Genomic DNA, 18,915 nt, shown 5'->3' with positions numbered 1-18,915 from the left:
GACCTTGAGCACAAAATTAATGCTGCAAATCCACAAAAAAATTAAAAGCCCCAGAACTTGAGGACGAAGGTTTACTTAGCTATCTAAATGGGGTCCCATAGGCGTAATGGTTTTTATACTGTACTTACTGTATGTGCTATTGCCCTACACCAACCCTACACCTAAACCTACCCCTTACAGGAGACTTTCTGCATTTTTACAATTTCAAAAAAACTGTTTTATTTTTAAATAAAAGGTTTTTGGAGATTTTGTCAGGTTTAGCTCACTTTTGGGTACAAATTTGGTTAAGTAGGTACAGGCGCGCGCATGCACGCACACACACACACACACAAACTAGTGCTACTGAATGACAGTCAAAACTACATCTGCTAAATCATTGAGAGGTTTACAAGTGTGACGAGCGTCCAGAATCCACATCAGCGTTGCCCTGGAAACTCACGAGGAGCACCTGCTCACAGATCGTCACGGGCTGATCGGCCACACCTGCAGCTCATTAACCGGCCTGCATATAAGCAGCGTGCTCACCGACGAAGGGGGAGAAGCTTCTCCATGAGACAGCAGTCTAACGTGTGCTCTCTATCCCGTTCCAGACAGCAGTGTGTGACCGATCAGCACCCCCACGAGTACTCCACGGATTTACCCGCACCTGGACACGAGTGAGAGCACATCTGCAAGCCAGAGCACCTTCTCCACTCACAAACTCACTTGTTTTACAATAAACATCCACCCTCTGGGGCTTAAACTGAGCTCTCCTTGTTGCGTGGTCCTTCCACCCTGCCACACACGCTAACAAGATTTCAATTCAGCTCCCGTTTACACTTAGATGGGGACTCAATACGTTTAAGAGAGAGCAGTTATAAATGGAAAGGGGGGATCAGCCTTTGTCCCTCATTTGATGGCAGGAGGACACATACTGCGCTGCCAGGTGGATGCATTTTTCCTTTTCTCCCAGAATATAACAGAGTTTGTCTAAGTTGCTTTTATGGTTAAATTCAGGTGAAACTAGAGCTATTTGTTTCTCTCCGATCTGGCTTCCGGTTTCCGTTGGTTTGAGTGGATGTGGATGGAGAGCTAGCGTCTTGCTTTGTTTGTGGTACACAGTTGTGGTGAGATTTTTTTCCTCCTTTCACACGTATGAAAGGCAGGTAAGACATCATTTATTGTTTTTTTCTTTTCTGATTACGGTGGAGAAGTGTGTTGGTAGTATTGTTTGAAAGTTCGCGGGTAATGGCGTCCGGTGTGACGCCGCCGCTGTCCATTGGACATGGGGTTAGGTTTATCACGGATCCTGGGGTCACGATGGAAGAGGCTTTGCTTGCGGTAGGCGAACAGGTTGGCCATGACAATATATCTTATGCATCTCGGATGAATAAAGCTACTGTTGTTTTTTTGAAAGAGGAACGGTTGGTTTATACTTTGATTGAAAGTGGAGTTTTGTCGATGATATATTTGTTCAAGTTTCGCCATTATCTGTTCCCTCAACAAGAGTAGTTATTTCAGGTGTTCCACCTTTTATTCCTAATGAATTGATTGAACAGGAATTGCGTAGGTTTGGAAAATTTGCAAGCGGTTTTAAGACTGTGACTCTCAGTTGTAAAGATGCCCGTTTAAAACATCTCGCTTAGGAGGCAAGTGTTTATGTTTTTAGATGGTCCGACACAGTCTTTGGATGTTTCGTTTAAGATAAAGCATGGAGGAGGATACTACACTGTGTATGCTAGTTCAGGTAGCATGAAATGTTTTGAATGCGGGGCTGTGGGACATAAGCGTCTTAATTGCCCTCATAGACAACAAGTGGAACGTGCAGAGAGACCTATTGAACAACCTGATGAAGTTGATGGTCAAAGAGCTATAGCTTCCAGCAGCAATTCTGTTTCTCAGTGTGAACGAATGTTAAGTATGGTTCATGAGGTGGTAGAGACTAATAGTGAAAATGAGAAAGCTGATGGGCTTTTAGAGCATCCAGTTCTCGTTGATAAAGCTGGAGGAGTTCAAAGGATGTTGAAAATACAGGAGAAACATTAAATGCAAGTAGGGACATGGGTAAAAGTATGCCTGTTTTGCAGGATGTTGTTGTAGAAGATAACCAGAAGGATGTAGAAAGTGTGTCAATTGAGAAAAATCAAGTAGAAAGTGATGCTGAAGAAATGGAACAGGACGAGTCAGATGGAGAAAGTTTTGATGGGGTAAACAGGTCGAGAGATCTGTACTCTTTGGAGGAAATTAATAATTTTCTCGATGAAACTTTTGGACAGTCTATTAAGGTTGAGGATTTTTTTGCTGAGACAGAAAAATGTATTAGGTCAGTTGCAATTTTGCAAAAGATGGTCGGTTTTGATTTGTTGGATGAAAGGAAGAGGTACCGTTTGAGGAAACATGTCACTGCATTAAAAAAGGTCTCCAAGGCAAGTAAAACTAGAAAATGTAAGAAAGGTTTAGGAAAAAATATGTGATGTCTGTCTTGATCATGTTGCACAGTTTGCGTCTCTTTTTTTTCTATCTGTCCTTTTTTCTCTTTTTCTCTATGGGGAGTTTAAGAGTAGGATCTTTAAACATAAATGGTGGAAGGGACAGGCAGAAGAGAGAATTGGTAAAGGAGATAGTCCATATGAACAAACTTGATGTTATTTTTCTCCAGGAAACACATAGCACTATAAAGGATGAAGTTGAGTGGGGTTTATTTTTGGGGGGGTCAACTTTTTTAAAGTCATGGGAGTAATGTTAGTGGAGGGGTAGCTGTGCTTTTCTCTAATAGTTTAAAATGAAGATTTTAAATTCTTGTGAGTTAGTTAAAGGTCGAGGTTTAATGGTTAAAGTTGATATAGAGGGTTCAATTTATTGTTTTATTAATATTTATGCACCTAATATTGGGACTGAAAGAATTGATTTTTAATAATATAAAGGAAAGCCTTGAACAAAGTGTTTGTGATTATTTTATTTTAGGTGGAGACTGGAATTGTACTGTTGATTTCAATATTGATAGGATTAGCGAAGAGCCTCATTTACAATCCAGTAAAACCTAAAAAGTTATTACTTCATTTTGGTTTAATAGATGCATGGAGAATTAAATTTCCAAATGTAAAACAATATACATGGGTGAAGGTTGTGGATGGAAGAGTGAGTGCAGCCAGATTAGATAGATCTAAGCCCTTGTGACAAATAAAATCTAAGTTAATTGATAGCTCTATTAGACCAGTTGGTTTCTCTGATCATCATCTTATTATTGTGACTTTTCTCTTAAAGCAAGAATTTAATAGATCTCAGTGGCATTTTAATAACAAACTACTGCAAGATGATGTTTTTTGTGAGAACTTTAAGATTTTTTGGGATAAGTGGAAAGTTAAAAAGTTCATTTGAGTCTTTAAATCAGTGGTGGGAAATTGTGAAGGCTCAAATTAGAATTTTTGTCAACAATATACCTCTTTTCTTCTGTTATGTTAAAACAGGCTATAGAGGAGGTTGAGCAGGCCATAAGACGCATTGAAAATAACTTTTAAATGGAGAAGAGACTAAGAGATTATTATGGAAATAATAATGAATTGCATGCAAAAAAGTTGGAGTTGAGGACCTTGTTGCAAGAAAAAGTGAAAGGTGCACTTGTGAGGTCACGATATATTCAATTAAAAGATATGGATGCCTCAAGTACTTTCTTTTTCAACTTGGAGAAGACTTATGTGAAGGATCAGCGCATGTCATGTCTAAAATGTTCAGATGGTCATGTAACAACAGATGGAGCGGAAATGAGGAGATGCGCTATGGACTTCTATACAAAGTTGTATGACAAGGAACAATGTGATGAGCAGTATGTTCAGGATATCTTAGAAGGTCTTCCTCAGCTTTGTGAAACGGAACAAGCTGAACTGGATAAGGAAATAAGTTTGGAAGAACTTACTATTGCTGTTAATCAATTGGCATCTGGACGTGCACCTGGAATAGATGGACTCACTATTGACTTTTATTAGCATTTCTGGGCGGTTATTGGACCTGATTTGCATGAGGTTTTAATGAGCTTGTATGATGACAATGTACTCCCAGCCTCCTGTAGAAGAGCTGTTCTAACATTACTTCCTAAAAAGGGAGATTTAATGGAACTTAAGAACTGGAGACCTGTTGCTCTTTTGTGTACTGATTATAAAGTTCTCTCTAGAGCCTTGTCTAATAGGTTAAAGCCTTATATAGGCTTACTTGTACATATGGATCAGACCTATTGCATTCCAGATCGTACTATAATGGATAATTTGTTTTTAATGAGAGATGTGATGGATGTGTGTAATGTGTATAACCAACGTGTTGGAATTTTATCCCTAGATCAAGAGAAAGCCTTCGACAGAATAGATCATGAATTTTTGTTTTCTGTGTTCAAAGCTTTTGGGTTTGGAGAAAAGTTTATTGCATGGGTGAGTCTTCTTTATAGTAATGCTTCTTGTATGATCAAGGTGGGAGGGGGCCTTAGTCGACCAATACTAGTAAAAAGGGGAATAAGGCAAGGCTGCCCTATTTCTGGACAGCTTTATTCACTATCTGTTGAACCTCTTTTGTGTTTTTTAAGAAAGCATTTGACTGGTTTTTGTTTACGAGGCTGTATAACTGATTCTCATTTAGTTGTATCGGCTTATGCAGATGATCTTAATATTTTTGTGAAAAATGAAGAAGATATACATATAATTATAAAGGCTTTGAAGTGTTATGAGAAGGCTTCTTCATCAAGGTTAATTGGGATAAAAGTGAGGCTTTAAAAGTGGGGCAGTGGAGAGAGGAAAATATACCTTGTCTACCTGGTGGTTTGAAGTGGGAAGTAATGGTATAAAGATTTTGGGTGTTTTCCTTGGCACACAACAATTCCAAGAAAAGAATTGGGAAGGGGTAAAGGAGAAGGTATGTGCAAAAATTTCTAAATGGAGATGGTTGCTTCCTCAGATGTCGTATAGAGGACGTGTCTTAGTAATCAATAATTTGGTTGCTTCTATGCTTTGGCATAAAGCTATGGTTTTAAATCCACCAAAGGCACTGATTACAAGTGTGCAGAAGATAATTCTGGACTTTTTGGTCAGGGTATCATTGGATTAGAGCTGCTGCCCTATATCTCCCACTTTGTGTGGGAGGTCAGAGACTTGTTAATTTATCTTCCCGGATAGGGGCCTTTAGACTAAAAACTGCACAAAGATTTTTGTATGGAAATGGATTGAGATGGCATGAAACTGCAAAATTGCTTTTACAGAAGGTAGGGAGGTTGGGTTATAGTAAGCAATTTTTTTTGCTGAAACTTGAAGAGGCACAAGTCACAGGTTTAACATCTTTTTATGATTCAGTTTTGCAGGCGTGGCAAATTTTGAAAGTATCCAGAGATCCCAGTGTTTTACCTGGTATGTGGATCTTTGAAGAGCCACTTTTTTATAATGATTTCCTACAGATACATTCTTTAAACTCTGCTAGTTTGCGTTCAGCATTGAGAGAGGCTGGTTGTACAAAGTTAGGCCATCTTTTAAAAGCTATGCGTTCATCTCTTGTTGAATTACGGCAATTGGCAAATATAAGATCTGAAAGATTGATGAAAAGGATTGTGGCAGAAGTTTGTGAATCATTGCCACAGTCATTAAGAGAGTTTGTTAAAGATCATGATATGGTTAATCAGTGGGAGGATGGGGGTGAATATATTTTCCCATATCTTGATATCTGTCTAACTGTGAGTGAACGATTTGGGTTAGAAGATGGTTTTCTTTCTTTTACAAATTTAAATCTGGGTTATTTTGAAGAGTTGGGTAAGAAGGAGGCTTATATACTGTGTGTGAAAGTGCTCCATGGCAGAGCTTTTGAAGGAATGAAAACATCAAAGTGGTTTGATTTTTTTGGTCCTGATCAGCAAGTGAAAGGTTGTTGGCGATCTTTGTATAAGATGCCTATTGATAAACGGACAGGAGATCTTCAATGGAGAATAGTCAATAGCTACCAATAAACATGTAGCCCATTTAGATTCTACTCAAGGAGTGGAATGTCCGTTTTGTATACAAAATTAAACTTTGGTGCATTTGTTTTGTGGTTGTGGTAGATTGGGGGTTATTTAATTTGTTAAACAGTGGTTTGAATTTGGGGGAATGTTTTTCTTTTCCTTTATTTATTTTTGGACCAAGGTATTCTGTTAAGAAAAAACAAAAACATATTTTGATGAATTTTGTTTTTGGAGTAGCTAAACTTTCTATATGGCTTTCCAGAAGAAATCTAATTCAGAACAAAGGGTCAAAAGACGTTTATGAGGTTTTCTGGGGATTGTTAGAAGCTCGACTCAGAATTGAGTATGTTTATTATAAATTAATCAACAATTTACAGACTTTTGTTGAAAAATGGTCTGTTGGAAATGTTTTGTGTGTTGTTGATAGTGATGGAGAGTTGGCTTTATCTTTTTAATATTTCAAAGTTGATGTAATAATGATGATGATATTTATAAATTGTTAAATATGGAATAAAAGTGTGTTTTAAATCTCAAATCTCTCTCTCTCTCTCTCTCGCTCTCTCTCTCGCTCTCACTCTCTCTCTTTCTCGGTGCATGCTGGGATTGTTTGGGTGCGTGAGAGTTTTCTCACGAGGGGAGGGTGAACGTTTGATTTCGAACTTTTCTACAACTTTTGTTTCTTTTTTCCTGATTACACTTAATTTCGTAGTGATGAGTATTTTGAGGATTAATTTTTTGGGAGCGGGATGGCGTCTCTTACGCCACCTGTTTCCCTCCGCCATGGAGTTAGGTGTGTGACGGCGAACGGGGTGAATGTGGAGGAAGTGTTACTTGCAGTAGGAGAGGAGATCGGCTATCAAAACATTTCATCTGCTTCGCGAATGAATAAAGCTGTGGTTGTGTTTGTAAAAGAAGAGAACCAAGTGAATGAAAGTGAAAAAGTGAAAGTGAAGTGACATACGGCCAAGTATGGTGACCCATACTCGGAATTTGTGCTCTGCATTTAACCCATCCAACGTGCACACACACACAGCAGTGAACACACACACCCGGAGCAGTTGGGGGTTCGGTGCCTTGCTCAAGGGCACCTCAGTCGTGGTATTGAGGGTGGAGAGAGCGCTTGACATTCACTCCCCCCACCTACAATTCCTGCCGGTCCGAGACTCGTACTCGTAACCTTTGGATTACGAGTCTGACTCTCTAACCATTAGGCCACAACTTCCCTTATAAGAATCGTCTTGTAAGCAGCGGAATAGTGGTAAGTGGAGACTTTATTACTGTTTTGCCGCTGGTTGCTCCAACTATTAAAGTAACCGTTTCAAATGTGCCGCCTTTCATCCAGAGTCATGAAATAGAACGAGAGCGTTTGCGTTATTGTAAGTTAGCTAGCGCAATTAAAACCATTCCTCTTGGATGTAGAAATGAAGTGCTGAAATACGTAATGTCATTTAGAAGGCAGGTTTTTATGTTCCTAAACGAACAAGAGTTAGATGTGTCATTTAAAGTTTGGCATGAAGGACGAGTGTACATGGTTTATGCAAATACTGGGAACATGAAATGTTTTGAGTGTGGAGATGTGGGGCATAAGCGTTTAGCATGCCCACATAAAGTTCAAGTTCAAGCTGCGGTAGAAGCCGCTAGACACACTGAAAACGTGCAGTCTGATGTGGAAGAGAATGAACCTCAGGGAGTTGAGGAAGTTGTAGAGGAAAACGAGACCCAGGGAGCTGAGGAAGTTGTTGAATTAAATGAAGAAAATGACAACCAAATTGAGGAAAGTGTGATTGTGAATAATGGGATAACAGGAGTGGTTGTAAACAATGTAAGGAGTGAGGATATGGATCATGTGGCAAGTAGTGGAGAAAATTATGTGGGAATTAGTCAAAGTGAGAATACTGGTGAGGCAGAAATGAGAGACGAAGATACACTTTCTGAGTTTTCGGACATCGGGTCACAAGTGATAGAAGACATGTACTCTTTAGAGGAAATTAGTGATTTTCTTGATACAACATTTGGTAAAGTTGTAGAGGTAGAACATTTTTTTCCAGATGTGGACAAATTTGTAATATCAGTGTTGCGGCTGCATTAAAAAATGTATCAATGAATTCCAGTTAACATATGTATGGAGAATGAGGAATGAAGGAGTAAAGCAGTATACGTGGCTAAGAGTGGTTGATAATAGAATTAGTGGAGCAAGATTGGATAGGTTTTATTTAAAAAAGACATGGAACAATAAGGTGATGAATACTTTTATTAGACCTAATGGTTTTTCAGACCATCACATGGTTATATTAGATATTAATCTGAAGAAGACAACCAGATCTAATTATTATTGGATTTTTAGCATTAAGTTATTACAGGATGTCTTTTTTTGTGAAAAATGTCAAATATTCTGGGATATTTGGAAATTGAAGAAAAATTCATTTGAAAACCTAAGCCAATGGTGGGATGTGGGCAAGACAAATATAAAAATGTTTTGTCAAAACTATGCTTTCCACTCATCAACTATTTTGAAAGCAACAGTGAAAGCTTTACAAAGTGATATTGAGTTCATCGAGAGACAAGTTGTAAATAACGAAGAAGCTGTAAACTGTAATGGGTTAAATAAGAAAAGACAAGACCTGAGTTTTCTCCTACATGAGCAAGCAAAAGGAGCATTGATAAGATCAAGATACTCTTCCATAAAAGAAATGGATGCTCCAAGTACTTTCTTGTTTAACCTTGAAAGAAAAAATGTCCAACAAAAGATGATGTGCCATCTTCGTCGTTCGGATGGATCCGTTACATCAGATCCCACAGAGATGAGGAGACTGGCAGGAGACTTTTATAGACAATTATATACAGCTGAGAATTGTGACATTGACTGTACTGAAGACTTGCTTAAAGAGTTACCTCAGCTTGGAGAGAAACAAAAGCAAGCATTGGACGATTTAATCACATTTCAGGAGTTCACAGAGGCTATGCGGCAACTATCTAAAGGGAGATCGCCTGGAATTGATGGATTACCGGTGGAATTTTATCAACAATTCTGGGACCTAATAGGTCCAGATTTATATGAAGTAATTTTAGAAGGCATCAAAATAATTCACTGCCAGTAAGTTGTCGTCGAGCAGTTTTGTCATTGCTTCCAAAAAAAGGAGACATCGGACTGCTAAAAAACTGGAGACCAGTATCTCTGTTGTGCCTGGACTATAAGATTTTTTTAAGGTTTTAGCAAATAGACTCAAGCACTGTCTGGATTTGTTGATAAAAAATGATCAAACATATTGTATTCCTAAGAGATCTATTATAGATAGCCTTTTCTTAGTGAGAGATATAATTGATTTTAATCAGAATAATAAGAACGATATAGGAGTGCTGTCATTAGACCAAGAAAAGGCGTTTGATCGTGTTGATCATGATTATTTATTTAAAGTGTTAAAGAGTTATGGTTTTGGTGATGTTTTTATTTCTTATATTCAGTTGTTGTAGTCTAATGTGTATGTGATGGTGAAAGTAGGGGGTGGTTTAAGTGCTCCAACACCGGTGACAAGAGGCATAAGGCAAGGTTGTCCAATTTCTGGACAATTATATAGCCTAATTATTGAAACCTTATTATGTAGGTTGAGGAGGAATTTAAATGGGACTTCAATCCCTCATGTTAATGGTCATTCTAATGTGGTTTTATCAGCTTATGCAGATGACATTACAGTTTTTATTACAGGACAGGAAGACATTGAAATTTTAACAAAAACTATTGAATTATATGAAAAAGCCTCCTCTGCTAAGGTTAATTGGACAAAAAGTGAAGGATTTATGATAGGTAAGTTGGAAAATTTTCCAAAACTTCCAGGAGGGTTGTGTAAGGCTCCACCCGCTAGCCCAAACAACGGAATCCAGCGGCCTGGTTGAAGGTTGAACGCGTATTCGGTCTTTTACTTGCGCTTCTGAATTTATCAGGATCTAGTTTCAATTTTAGTCTAACTCCGTGCTTGATCTGACTCCAATTTCAAGTGATCATTAAATTTAGACAATATTTATAATTAAACTGATCACAGATATCGATTGTACATTAACTTAGATATTTGATTATTCCGAAAATCTCATACTTTCAATTATTCGTTCATTAGGGACTAGGTATCGCATAGGAATTACACTTCGGCCGATTATTTAGTGAATCCACGACACAAACTCGCCAGTTCTGAACTTACTCAGAGGGTGCAGCGTGGTTATAATACCTTTAAGTGAGCTGCGCCTGCATGCTCATAACAAAGAGTGTATTTTTCCTATAACCACGAGAGCTACACCGTGTTAAGCCAGCGACAGTCAGAAATCCAAAGTCTCCTTCATGGTGCTCCCCATGGTTCATCCATTAGTGCTTTGGTGTGATCTGTCCTGAACGCAGATTTGCGGAAATACCTCTACCATTAATCTACTGGAAAAAATGATTTCAGAAGAGATCAGAATAAATCAAATATAACAATTTATTATTAGTCAGGTAAACGTATCTCGCCAATTACATAATAAAACAATAAGAAGCCAATTCAAAAATAAGAAATACAAAACAGTTGTTCAAAGATGAATCTAAGAACAAAATGTTTACCTGGCTTCAAGAAGAAGATACATAGTATGGAACATATTAAATACCCTCCACACTACGGGCTGATCTGGCTACAAATCGCCCCGACTTATTTGCAACTTTCCCTTAAATACCACCAGAACAAAAGGCCCGTAAACATTTATTCTCTGCCCCAAAACAGATTAGATCTGTGGGGGATGAGAAACCTCTCTAGGAGCTGTTCTCGTGCCCCAAATGGTCACACCTGTAGAGCAATGTTTATCAGGTTTTGAAAGGAGACCGCCCCCACAACAGAGGTACAGAATTCACTTAAGTTTCCAATATTTCCCATAATATAAGTGACTGCTGTGAAATTGAGACCAGTTTACCCATCGCACCGATACCTTTAAAATGATACCAAACACGAAAGGGTTAAGATCATTAATTCTTAAGATATAGTAAATATTTATGTAAGAGTAGCAATTTGAGTTCTTTCAGTGACCAGTACCATGAGTCCAGGGGGGAAGGATGGGTGAGTGGACCAAATGGTCTTTCTCTCAGATCTTCTTGTCTGATTAGAGAGTTTATTGTCTTGCGGCATGACATTTGCATTGTAAGGGTTCCTGGGTTTTGGCTTCACAAAGAGATCAAAGCCTAAATGAAGAGTTTGTTTTGTGGCCTGACATTTGCATTGTAAGAGTTCCTAAGTTTTGGCTTCACGAGGAGTTATTTTCATAAAGGAAATAATTTAACTCCCTACAGTTGCAATGGAGGAAAGACGGACTAAAGATTTTAGGTGTTTTTGAAATGAACAATTTCAAAAGAAAAACTGGGAGGGTTTGATAGAAAAGGTGTCTGCCCGATTGTCGAAGTGGCGATGGCTATTACCACAATTGTCATATCGAGGAAGGGTTTTGGTAGTAAACAATCTGGCTGCTTCTGTTCTGTGGCATAGGACTGTAGTCATGGAGCCACCAGAGGAGCTGATCTCCAATATACAAAGGACAATAGTGAAATTTTTCTGGGATGGACAACATTGGTTGCGTGCTGCAGTATCATACCTACCAGTACAAGAGGGTGGCCAAGGACTGGTGGATGTGAGAAACAGAATCCGTGGCTTCAGGCTACAAGCTGCACAGAAATTCCTGTATGATAAAGATGTGCTTTGGGGAAAAACTGCAAGTGCGATCATGAGGACAGTTGGTGGCTTTGGACTTGATAAACAACTGTTTTTAATTAAGCTTGAAGAGATGAACCTGTCTGAGCTCACTGCTTTTTATAGAGCTGTGCTGCAAACATGGAGAACTGTGGTAAAAGCAGAACGGAGTATGGACAATCTGGACCTTTGGGCACCAGAGGAGCCACTTTTTTTTAATCCACTGATTCAAACTAGATTGCTGTCTTCTGTGACGATACGGCAATGTTTATTAAGGAATGGAATCGTAAAGTTGGATCATTTATTGAATGAAGATGGATGGAAATCAAGTGATGAACTTCAAGAAGCAACGGGCTTGAGATCTTCACGTCTAGTGTCTAAGCTAAAGGAAGAAATATACAACGTACTACCAGGTGGATACAGAACATTTATTGCACAAAGACATGAGAACACCCAGGAAATGGGGATAATGTGCAGTTTCCAGAACTGGTAATTTCTCCAGCAATAAAGGAGGATGAAGAAGAAGTGGTGGATGCCATTTTATCCTTCAAGAATCCTCAGTTTTATTCTTTTAAAAGCACGTCAAAGAAAGAACTGTATAACATCACAGTAAAGACAATCCATCAAGACTCTTTGAGAAAACAAAAAATTTCCAAGTGGCCAGATTTGTTGAGCCCAGACTTCCTGATAAGAGACAGGTGGAGAGCCCTATATAAATCCCCTGTAGAGAAACGTTCGGGGGATCTGCAGTGGAGGATTATTTATGGGGCGATAGCAACAGACGGACATGTGGCACACCTTAATGCAGCTGTAAAGGGGGAATGTAGATTCTGTGGGGAAAAAGAGGATTTAGAGCATTTGTTTTGAAGTGTGAGAGATTAAAAGGTGTTTTAAATTGCTTGGGAGCTGGTTTAGGAAATTTGATGAGAATTTTTCAGAGAAGGTGTTTATTGGAGGATAAAATATACATTTCCAAAAAGGAAAAAAATTTGCTTATTAAATTACCTGATTGGAACGGCTAAACTGGCAGTGTGGAAAACACGAAAAAACAAAGGTTTACAATTGGCAACTATAGATCCTGAAGAAATGTGCAAGCGGCTTATAGCAGGGAGGCTTAAGATTGAATTTGCGTATTATAGGTTGACAAATAATTTATTTGTTTTTTGTGATATATGGTGTGTTAACGAAGTGTTATGTATGTTAGATAAGGATCAGTTTGTTTTAAATTTTTGAAAAATTTGAAAGGAAGGTTTTAAAGGAGGTTTTATAATAGTAAGAATGCAAATGTAGTAGTGGTTATACTGTTCATAATTGTGAAGTAAAAATTTATAAATAAAAGTATTGTTAAACCTCTCTCTCTCTCTCACTATCTGTGTGTGCTCTCTCTCTCTCACTATATGTGTGTGCTCTCTCTCTCTCACTATCTGTGTGTGCTCTCTCTCTCTCTCTCTCTCTCTCTCACTATCTGTGTGCTCTCTCTCTCTCTCTCTCTCTCTCACTATCTGTGTGCTCTCTCTCTCACTATCTGTGTGCTCTCTCTCTCTCTCACCATCTGTGTGTTCTCTCTCTCTCTCTCTCTCTCACTATCTGTGCTCTCTCTCTCTCTCTATCTCTCTCACTATCTGTGTGTGCTCTCTCTCTCTCTCACTATCTGTGTGCTCTCTCTCTCTCTCTCTCTCTCTCTCACTATCTGTGTGTTCTCTCTCTCTCTCTCTCTCTCTCTCTCACACTATCTGTGTGTTCTCTCTCTCTCTCTCAATTCAATTCAATTCAATTCAATTAAATTCAAATTAGCTTTATTGGCATGACTGTGTAGCATCACAATGTTGCCAAAGCAATACATATATTATACAGATAAATAAAATCATGAGGAAACACATATGTCCATATACATGTAGGTAAAAAAAAAAAAAAAAAGGATAATTAAAAAATAAATAAATGATTAAATGAATACAGAGAGCAGTTATAAATGGAAAGGGGGGATCAGCCTTTGTCCCTCATTTGATGGCAGGAGGACACATACTGCGCTGCCAGGTGGATACACTTTTCCTTTTCTCCCAGAATATAACAGAGTTTGTCTAAGTTGCTTTTATGGTTAAATTCAGGTGAAACTAGAGCTATTTGTTTGAAATAGGCATCTCTGATGTGTTTATATTTGCTGCACTCCGTGAGGAAGTGCAGCTCGTCCTCTACGAGTCCCTCAGTGCAGTGAGAACATAGTCTCTCTCTCTCTCACACACACACACACACACACACACTCCCTCAGTGCAGTGAGAACACAGTCTCTCTCTCACACACACACACACACACACTCTCAGTGCAGTGAGAACACAGTCGCAGCTCTCTGGCTCTCCAGCTCTGCTTGTGTCGGCCCGTCTCCACACACAGACTGTGGTCACTCAGACGATACTTCGTCAGCAGCTTTCTCTGACCATACTCTTTAATACTGCTCAGGTATGGCGCTAATTTATAATCAGATTTTATTCTGTGGAAGTAAGTTAATTTCTTTACTTGAGTTACTTTTGCTGCCAATCATGAATGTATTCTTCCTGGGTTACTTTTTCTGTTTCTTTTATTTTTGAATTCTTTAACTGAATTGTGGAATTGAGTTGATGTTTTTCCACTAAATAATGAAAGGGGTCAGTCTCTGGGTGTTTCTGTCGATAAGTGAAAGCACTGTGGTGGCAGCTATCTGTCGGCGTCTGAAAGATGGATCCAGAACTTCGCTGCTCTCTTCTGGATCTCAGAGAGCAGAGGGAATCTGCCCAGTTCTGCCCTGCAGCCGAGATTCGGGGCGTTTCTGTGAATTCCCAGGATGCTTTTGCAGAATTCAAGGTGGAAAATTTCAACAGGGTTTTTGTCCCATGATTCATAGTTTAATTTAAATTTGGGGCCCCAGATTTCACAGCCATAGAGGAGAATGGGTTTGATGATGCTATCAAGATTTTCAGCCACAGTTTAATGGGTGGGTTGAATCTGAACAGGGTCGTCTTATACTGTAAAAGCCCTGCCTACCTTATCCGTCAGATCTTTGATTGCAGTATTGAGCTGTCCAGAGGCTGAGATCGTCAGACCCAAATAATTATAACAGGTGACGTGATTAAGAATTGTTCCACCGATTGTGAACTCATATTTTTTGTCAGCAAGACGAGGCTTTTTCTGAAAGATCATGATTTTTGACTTCTCCATGTTTATCGGTAAGGCCCAATCGTTACTGTACTTTTCCAGAATGGAGAGGCTTTGGTGCAGCCCCTCTTCATGAGGAGACAAGAGCAGAAGATCGTCTGCATACAGGAGGCATTTGATTTCTCTGCCCTCGAGGGTCAGACCAGGACCAGAGGACTTATCAAGTGCTGATGCCAGTTCATTAATATAGATATTAAATAGAGTCGGGCTGAGGCTGCAGCCTTGACGGACTCCTTTCGTCTGACTGAAATTATCGGTTCGTTTGTCGTTGATTTTGACACAGCATTTGTTCCCGTTGTATATGTCCTTTATGATGTCATATGTCCTTCCTCCTATTCCACTCTGGATAAGTTTTAGGAAAAGTCCATCGTGCCACACCGAATCGAAGGCTTTTTGGAAATCAATGAAGCAACCAAATATTTTTCCTTGTTTTGTCTGCTGAATGTATTTTTGTATGAGTGTGTGGAGTGTGTAAATGTGATCTGATGTTCTTTGTTTAGGCATAAATCCAATTTGACAGTTGTTTATAATTTTGTGTTCTTGAATGAACTGAACTAATCTGTCATTAATAATCGAGCAGAATAGTTTTCCGAGGTTGCTGCTGACTGTGATGCCTCTATAATTGTTTGGGTCATACTTCTCACCTTGTTTAAATATTGGAGTTATTAGATTTTCTTTCCAGATTTCGGGAAAGTGTCCTGATTTTAGTGCGAGATTGAATAATTTCAGAATAGCATCTTTCAATTTGGAGCTGCTGTGTTTCAGCATCTCGTTAGATATTCCATCCAAGCCACAGGATTTTTTTATTTTTTAGGGATTTCATTTTGTCTATTAGTTCATTTAATGCTATGGGTTTGTCTAGGTGGTTTAGCTGCTCTTTAATAGTGAATTCTAGGTCGTGTAGTTCAGAGGTCAGATGTTTTTGGGTAAGGGTAGGTTCATTTTGTGAAAAGAGTTTTCCGAAATGTTCAGTCCAGATGTTTGGGTCGTGGATGGGAATGTGTTTAGCTTCTCTGGATTTATCTAAATTATTCCATAATTCCCAAAAAGAATTTTGATCGACTGCCTCCTCGATCTTGTTGAGCTTTATCTTCATGTGATCAGCTTTTTCTGTATTAGCAGTGACTTGTATATCTTAAGGGTTTGTTGATATGTGGCTCGTGTTTGTTGGTTTGCAGGGTCTCTGTGTTTTTATTTGATAATGATCGTAATTCTTTTCTTAGTTTTTGGCATTCTTTATCAAACCAACCACCTTTAGCGATTTCCTTTTACATCTGTAATGTTTTCTTTTCTCAGGGCTTTTCTGACTACGGTAGAGAAAATTGAAGTTAATTGTTCTGTTGCTAAATTGATCATTTTCTTCTCTTCACCAAATGAAGTCAGTAGAAATGAGTCCATCATGTTCTCCACGTGAGTGCTGTGGAGCTCGGCTTCGTACTGGGCAGGACTGTCTTTACTCCATATAAATGTGGAGGGGAGGGGGTACAGTTTGACCTTCTGCTCTGAAGATGGCAGAAGATTCACTGACGTGTTCAGACTGAGGACTATGTGACTGTGGTCTGATAACGGTAGCTGTGGCATCACTGTGAAATAGTTGATTTTGCTTTGGTCTAGATCCGTAATGGCGTAGTCTACTGTGCTGCTGTCCAGACAGGAGCAGTAGGTGAGTCGACCCAGAGAATCACCCTTTATTCTGCCGTTAACTATGTATAGACCCAGGCTTTTGCAGAGCTGCAGGACCTGTTTTCCATGTCTGTTTACTGTGTTGTCATAATTCTGTCGTGCTTTAGTAAAACGTTTTTGTTGGTACGTATGTGAACTGTTAATATATTTATCTCCATCTGAACTAATGTAGTCCGCTTCTCTCCTGTTCTAGCGTTCAGATCCCCATTAACAGCACTGGGCCTCGAGACTGAAAGTATATGATCTCTGACTGTAGAGTTGAGAAGGTGTCTTCATTATAATAAGGCGACTCACGTGGAGGGATATATGTGGCACATAGGTACAGGTCCTCATCTAAACACAAAATCTCTTTTTTAAGTTTTATCCAAATGTGTGTTTTTCCTTTTTTCACAGGCTGAATATACTGCCACAGATGGTCTTTGAACCAAACTATGATTCCTCCTGAATCTCTTCCGTTTTAACATTAGGCTGTTTGACTGAGGGATACGCAGCTCTCTGTAGTTTGGAGGGGTGTAGGATTTGGAGTCTAAACGACTCCACGTCTCAAGTAATATAATTATATTTGAACTATATACAATATTAACAAAATCAGAGTTAGTAATTTTCTCCCCAAAAGCTGAAGAGAACATCCCTTGAATATTGTAACATGTGATTTTAAACGATGACATTGAGTATTATTGTAATTACCAGAATAATGTTTGAGTTCATGACACAATCATATAAATATATAGATTAGTCAATTAAAAAGATGATATAGAGAATATAGAGAAATACAGTGAGTGGGTCTATTTTACAAATGTTACATTTAAAAATAAACAAGTAAATAAGCAAAAAAATAAAATAAATAAATAAGTCATTAAGAAATAATGATCATTCTTGACTATAGACCCATCTTGTGCTTAAGTTAATAGATTATCACATATAATTTTCAGCATGTTTTTGATCTGGATGAGGTCAGTGGAGTCTGATGTACCTCGTCGTGCCGGTACAGCGGCGTAGCTGCCGGGAAGCTGCCCAGCTCTCTCCTCCCGGTCCGGATGTGTCTTCTGAGGGCTCTTCAGGGTCGATGCCTTGATGGTTTTTGCAAACAGTCTCATGCCCTCTCGGTGGATGTGGATATGGTCGTAGAGATGCTGATGTGTGATTTGCTGATGGTTGGCTATGTGGACATTCGGTATTGGGGCACAGATGTTAGCTATCTCCACGTTGATGTTGTTGATGATCCTTTGTGGCATGTCTCTGCGAGGTAGAAGGCTCGAGATGATGACTTTGGCTCTGGGGTAGATCCTGCTAGCTGTTCTCACCACGCTGGTCAGGGCTTTTGTGACGTCCACCCTTCTGGTGCTGAGGTCGTTTGTTCCGGTGTGAATAATAATGTGTGACGGGGCACCCAATGCACCCTCTTGCAGCAGTCTTAAAGCAGAGTGTGAGGTGGGACACCAGAACTTCTTCACGGATCTCCCCGGAAACAGTCGTCTGGGGTCAAGATGGTGGCCGTTGGAGTCGCAGAGGATGATGATGTTGACTTTTCTCTCCTGTTCTCTGCTGTTGCTCGTAGATGATGATGTTGTAGTCGGTGGATGAATCTGAGTGCTGCTGAGGTTCTGATGGGCTTGAGGAGACTAACGGGTGGCAGGGGTGAAGGAGCTCTGAGACTGTGTGCTGACACGCTGCTGTTGAGCTGAGTTTGTGGAGGTGCTGGGTGTTTGTGAGCTGACACACCTCTGGTGTTGAGTTGTGGTCGTGGAGGTGCTGTGGGGTCGTGTGCTGACACACTGCTGCTGTTGTATTGTGTGCAGCTGGGTTCTGGTCTCCTCCAGCAGTCTCTCCAGAGTGTGGCCGTGTTGTTCTCTTCTGGTCAGGTCCTCTCTCACCCTCCTCAGCTCCTGCCGCAGCTCTTGATTGTCCTCCTCCAGGTGTCTTACAGCAGAGCAGAGTTGTTGAACCTGTTGCACACTGGTCAGGTTCAGGAGCTGATGAAGGTTGTTGTTAGTTTCCTCTTTAAACAGGAAGAAGTCCTGCTCCAGCTCAGCGATGTTATCTCTCAAAGCCTTTATCTTGGGAGACGCAGGAGTGCTGGTGTGCCCATGTGTTCTTGAGCTGGGGTCAGTGATGGTAACTGAGGTTGTGCCGGCCTCCTCTTCTGCTTGGCTCTTTACTTCAGGAGCTTTCTTAATTTTCTGAACCTCCCCTTTAAGATTTCTGAAGTTCCTCTGGAATTCATTGAGGCTGGTTTCTAGTCCCTGGACCATGACTGTGCCATTGTGATAAAGGTTCACAGTCAGCTTTGTGTCGTCTCCTTCCAGGGTGAGTTGTCTACCTTTGCTGATGCCTCCTTTCCTCATACATGTCATGGCGGAGCAGAGGACGGTGTGCCAGGATGATGGGTGTTCGGTAAAGAAGAGC

The 18,915-nt window shown here is 39.8% G+C and overlaps 1 protein-coding gene across 1 annotated transcript in view; it reads right to left on the bottom strand.

Moving 5' to 3' along the window:
• The window catches only part of LOC131544177 (carbonic anhydrase 4-like), a 144,113-nt gene that overhangs the window by 116,115 nt on the left and 9,083 nt on the right, over positions 1-18,915 (bottom strand). The window lies entirely within an intron of this gene.

This window comes from Onychostoma macrolepis, chromosome 07 (assembly GCF_012432095.1).
Source record: "Onychostoma macrolepis isolate SWU-2019 chromosome 07, ASM1243209v1, whole genome shotgun sequence".
In the NCBI taxonomy this organism is placed as follows: domain Eukaryota; kingdom Metazoa; phylum Chordata; class Actinopteri; order Cypriniformes; family Cyprinidae; genus Onychostoma; species Onychostoma macrolepis.
This window is presented reverse-complemented; position numbering and strand designations above follow the sequence as displayed.